Consider the following 6,000-nt stretch of genomic DNA (forward strand, 5'->3'; position numbering starts at 1 on the left):
ATTGAATCCCTGCCAACTCTGGGCGCAGTGATTGTTTGTTCTTTGCGCTCTTAAGCAAGCCAGTGTGTGTTTGTTCTTTGCGCTCTTAAGCAAGCCAGTGTGTATTTCGTCTCACTGCTTTGGTCAGGTGAATGTGCTTGAGGCAGTTTACTCAGAGCAACCGCCTCTTGGCAGTTTCTTGTTGTCGAGGGTGAGCTCAGAAAAGACACTCTAAGCATAGGTGGGAGAGAGGAGTGTGGCCAGGGAAAGACAGATCCAGACTAAAATTTGAAAGCATGGGGTTTAAGAATTTACCTCATTTTAACAATGATACAAACTAGCAGTTTATGATCATTTGGACTTCAATTAGCCTAATTAAACTCTTCCCAAATTTGAATTATTAGACTGAATTATGTGCCATGTGATAAAATTAGTGAAAATGCAGAATGAATTTCAAGAAAAGCCAAGTCATGAAGATATATGTATGTTAACAAAGATGAAGATTGATTTTAGGTGATCAATCAACTCAACAGCCAACTTATACCCAAAGGTTGGAGATGGTGTAACTGCCAAAATGTGAAGTTTCAGTTTAAGTGAGTCTGATATTATTGCCATGGTAGGAATAATACTATTAACAGAATCTAATGTCACTTATACAACTGCTTCTTGAATATTGTGAAATAGCAGTATTGTATTATCCAAGCACCAGAAAGTTACTTATTGCTGTATATTATGTAATGTTTGTTTTAGCACAGATAATATTTTTTCTAATGCACCAAATATAGAACAATAAGCTTCATAACTAATTAGTAAATTTATATGTTAAGCATCTCTGTAAAAAGGTGCATGATCAGTTAAAGCAGAGTAACAACTTGGAGTAAAGGGACGCGGTGGCTCAGTGGGTTAGGATGCTGAGCTTGTCGATCGGAAGGTCGGCAGTTTGGCGGGTTGAATCCCGAGTGCCGCATAACAGAGTGAGCGCCTGTTACTCGTCCCAGCTTCTGCCAACCTAGCAGTTCGAAAGCACGTAAAAATGCAAGTAGAAAAATAGGGACCACTACGGTGGGAAGGTAACAGCGTTCCGTGCGCCTTTGGCGTCTAGTCATGCCGGCCACATGACCACGGAGATGTCCTCGGACAAGCGCTGGCTCTTCGGCTTTGAAATGGAGATGAGCACCGGCCCCTAGAGTCGGAAACGACTAGCACGCATGTGCAGGGGAACCTTTACCTTTACCTTTACTAACAACTTGGAAGATGAATAGACAGGTGATAGGGAAGGGAACTCTTGGGAAGAGTTATCCTTTCTCTTTGGAGAAGCTAAAAGGAGAAATTCTTATTTAACTGTGAATACAGTCACACATATCTTAGAAGACCTATTATTATCCAGTACTTTTTCGATAGGGTATTTTCATACCTGTTAAGAAAAATGTAATCAGTAATCTGCCTACTATGCAAAGGTCAAATCAAGTAGTTAATCTGGTGTAAAAGCTGATAACCAGCAATTTTAAAGCCAAAAATAATTATTATGAAAACATGAAGCAAATATTTAAAACTCTGATGGCCAGAAAAGAATGCCTAAAAGTTGTTTATTTAAAATGGTAAGAGGACTTGGAGCTGACATTAATGCAAAAACACATATGCAAGGCTTGATTTCTTTAATAGGTAACTTTCTCTGTATATAGCAATAATACATACATACAGCAATAATATATACATTGTGATATATCTATGTATCTATTAGCTAGTTATGGAACGTGGAGTAGTACCATATTTCTAGAGAGTTAAGATTTTTGCTCTAAGAGTTCATGTCAATTCTTATACCTGACAATACTCACTTTGGAGCCCACATTATTTTATTTTTAATAGAATCATACAATGTAAATATTACAACACTCCAAAGATCATCTTGTCCAATTTACAGGGTTCCACTATTGTACTATTCCTAACTGAGGGCCACTCTTCCTGTTTAAGTACTCCCAGTGAAAGAGAGTCCATCACTTTCTGATGCATTATTTTACATTATTAATTCTTATCTTTTGGATTTTTTTCTGATTGATAATTAAAATGTTTTTCCAAACTCACTGTTTCTTGTCCTGATTTTTGAATAAATCTGCCCCAGCTCCCACAACTATCATGCCTTTCTGCAGTCTTTTTCCCAGTCACTCAGTGATTTGAACTGTTCTTCTTCTTTATCCTAGCATTTCCCATGTGCAGTGTCTGCTTTTTGGATCAACAAATGCAATTTCATGTGATCAAATGCAGCAACCAGAATCAAACTGTTGATCCATTAGTTGTGATAAAAATTTACTGACTAGCTTGTTGCCCAAGCCTGATGTTGGTTGGTCTGTGTTCAGCTTGGTGCCACCCTTGTGAAAGGACAGTTTCCAGCAGAACCAAGAAAAAGAAATGAGATTTATCACCACTCATAACTCAATTTGTTTCTCATAAGAGTTTCCTTTCAGGGCCATGGTCCAGTTTGCTTTCCTCTGGACATACTCCACTTTGTCAATGTTCTTCCTAAAATGTGTTCAGAGCTGGGCACAATATTTTAGGTATAGTTTGATCAATGCAGAATAGAGAAGAATAATGTGTTATCTTGATCTTGATGTTGTACATCTGTTTATGTAACCTAGGACTGTATTTGCTTTAAAAAAATGATTTCAACATCCTGTTCATACATGTTCAGGTTGTGATCCACTAAATCCTTTTCACAATAGTCAGCATTTCTGTATGTTAAAGTTCATCTTAATGAATTTTGACTGATGTTCAAATTTGCTAAGATTCTCCTGTGCCTTAAAGCTTTTCTCTAAGGCATTTGCTATGCTTTGTTATTTTTATGTCACCTGAAAATTTGATAATATTTTATAAATATTTTTCTAAGCCATTTATAAATATATTGAATAACTGAGGGCTAGGAAAAGAGCCCCACAGTACTTATTTATAAGGTAAAGGTAAAGGTTCCCCCGCACATGCATGCTAGTTGTTTCCAACTCTAGGGGCCGGTGCTCATCTCCGTTTCAAAGCCAAAGAGCCGGCACTTGTCCAAGGACGTCTCCGTGGTCATGTGGTCGGCATGACTAGACGCCAAAGGCGCATGGAATGCTGTTACCTTCCCACCATAGCGGTCCCTATTTTTCTACTTGCATTTTTACGTGCTTTCGAACTGCTAGGTTGGCAGAAGCTGGGACGAGTAACAGGCGCTCACTCTGTTACGCAGCACTCGGGATTCGACCTGCCAAACTGCCGACCTTCTGATCGACAAGCTCAGCGTCCTAACCCACTGAGCCACCACGCCCCTTGCTTATTTATATGCTGCCTTTATTATTTTTATAGATAACTCAAGATAGGAAACACATATTTCTTCCTTCTATTCACCGCCCTGAGTCCTTCGGGAGAAGGGCGGTATATAAATAAAATTAATAATAATAATATTTTCCCAACAGCAGCAACCCTGTGAGGAGAGTTGGTGAGGGAGAGAGTGACTTGCCCAAAGTCACCCCAACTGACTTTCATGCCTAAGATGGGACTAGAATTCACAGTCTCCTGCTTCTAGCCTGATACCTTAACTATAGACCAAACTGGATCTATATTTCTACTATATCCTCTGATGTATACTCATGGATGTAATTGTTCACCCAGCTCTGTATTCATCTAATGGGAGCATCAACTACAATTCCCTAAGGTATTTACCCTCCCCCTATCTTTGTGTTATAATGTTAAATCACAATTTCTAATCTCACATTCAGATTATTTATAATTTATAAATATGTTGAACAGCATACCAAAAAGCTCTGCATTTATAGTTTTCCTGTATTATTATCAGTTTTTCTGCATCTATCAAGATTTGACATCTTTAAGTCTTCATAAATAAAAAAAGAATTGATTGATAAATCAAGACATTCACCATTTGTGACTAATCCTTATTATTAGCTGAATCGTACACATCTGCGAATATAGCATACATTTTTCTGTTAAATGAGTACAAATTCTATATTCATATTACTTGAATAGATGATGATATGGCCTTTCTTCCTACTAAGCTACGAAAAGCCAAATGATGGCTTTGTAGCTGTGTAATTTAGAAACTAGAAAAGAGAATAAAAATCAAAGCTTGTCAGAATAGCACGAGAGTCATTACATCCTGAATGTTTATCTTAAAAAAATGTTTTTGCTAGGTTCTGAAAATGCTGTCCTAAATCCAATTTAGTAAATTAAAACTTACATTTATGTACACCAAATATTGTAATAAAACCTTCATCAATCAAGATTCTTTGGGCTCCAATTCCCAGCAAGCATGGCCTTTTGCACCTTCATACAGCAGAGTTGAGAAAACACTTTCCATGAAAGGTAAGTCTGTCCTTGCATAATTTTCCCCTGTTTTTTGCTGCTTGACTATAAGCATTCAGAAATAGCTGGCATGGAACAATACCAAGCTTGATTAGTAAAACTCTAGACAAGCCAGTTTCTTGGCAGCTGTTCTCCAATAGAAGCCTTATATGTGAGATGAAAATTTGGAAATTTATGCTAACCAACATAATGAATTGGTATTGCTTCTGAATTTCGTCAAATAGGACCCCAGATATTTTTGTTGGACACAATCTCGTATCAGTTTAGATCACAAACCTGGTTTTGAAAAACAACACCATGTTTCAACTAGGACTATGGTATCTTTGGTTTTTTTTTGAGGGGGGTGTTTTCAAATCCTTCTTTGAATGTATTAGTACTACTTGCTTTAACGATAGTTTGAAAGTATTAGGTTAGACTTTCAGCATGTGTCTGGTATAAGTTTTCATTGATAACCATGGTTACAAAAATGCTGTAATCTTTCTATTAATTATTAGAGGAGCCATAGTGGCACAGTGGTTAGAATGCTGTATTGCATGCTAATTCTGCCGACTGCCAGCAGTTCGATTCTCACCTGCTCAAGGTTGACTCAGCCTTCCATCCTTGCGAGGTTGGTAAAATGAGGACCAGATTGTTGGGGGCAATATGCTGATTTTCTAAACTGCTTAGAGTAGTAAACTGCTGGCTCTATAAAGCAGTGTGACATGGTATATAAGTCTAAGTGCTATTGCTATTAAACTGCAATCTTGCTTTTCTTTATCTACCACTTACATGTAGCTCTTGTCTGAAGGAAAAAAAAAATGGAGTATCACTGTCCTACATTGTCTTAGAAAATATTTTGTTATAATTGCATTTCTGACTACCTCATTTGTATATGTAGCCATACACTGAGAGAAAAGAACAGTTGAAATCTGATTGTTTGCCTCATTCTCCTCTTCATCTACACTAGGGTCACTGAACATTTTATCCTTGACAGAACATTTCATGTAAGGAAGCATAATCTCTCTCAAACTACAAACCCTGGAATCAGTCACATAAGAATATTCTGCAACATATTGATCATGCTGATGCTTCTGCCTGGTTTCAGAAAACCTCACAGTGAAGACCCTTGTAGGTATGATATACTTTTCTATATATATTTTCAGGCATAACTTACAATTCAGTTGTTATTCTTTTTCTGTCGTGTAAACAGGGTTATTGATTGGCTGGTTCCTTTTTACTCTCCATGCTTAGGATTTAATAGCAATTTAGTTGCATTTTGCTGGTGGAAGAATGTGCTGCCCTGAAGTCATTTTTTTAAAAAAAGGTTGCATATCACTTTTAAGATCAATAGTCTGACTGACAGGTACATGGCTTAGATATATAGCCAACTACATAGAAAGGCAAAAAAGGAAGAAGTTAAAATTCCAAGCTGGCACACAGATTTATAAACTAGAATTAGAAAAGCAAGCGATTGGGAATATGTATAAGAAAGACTATACAGTAACTATAAATGGCATATAAAAACTATAGAAAAGGGTATTTTCTATAAGGACTATAGAAATTAGGAACATGATCAGTTTAGAATGCTGCATAAGACATTTTATATATAAGGATTTTATTAATTAAGTATAGAATTATTGCAAGGTCCACCCAGTGTTCCACTGCAGCCTGTTGAAGCCTGCCACAACGTCTGCG

Source organism: Vipera ursinii (genome assembly GCF_947247035.1).
Source record: "Vipera ursinii genome assembly, chromosome: 3".
In the NCBI taxonomy this organism is placed as follows: domain Eukaryota; kingdom Metazoa; phylum Chordata; class Lepidosauria; order Squamata; family Viperidae; genus Vipera; species Vipera ursinii.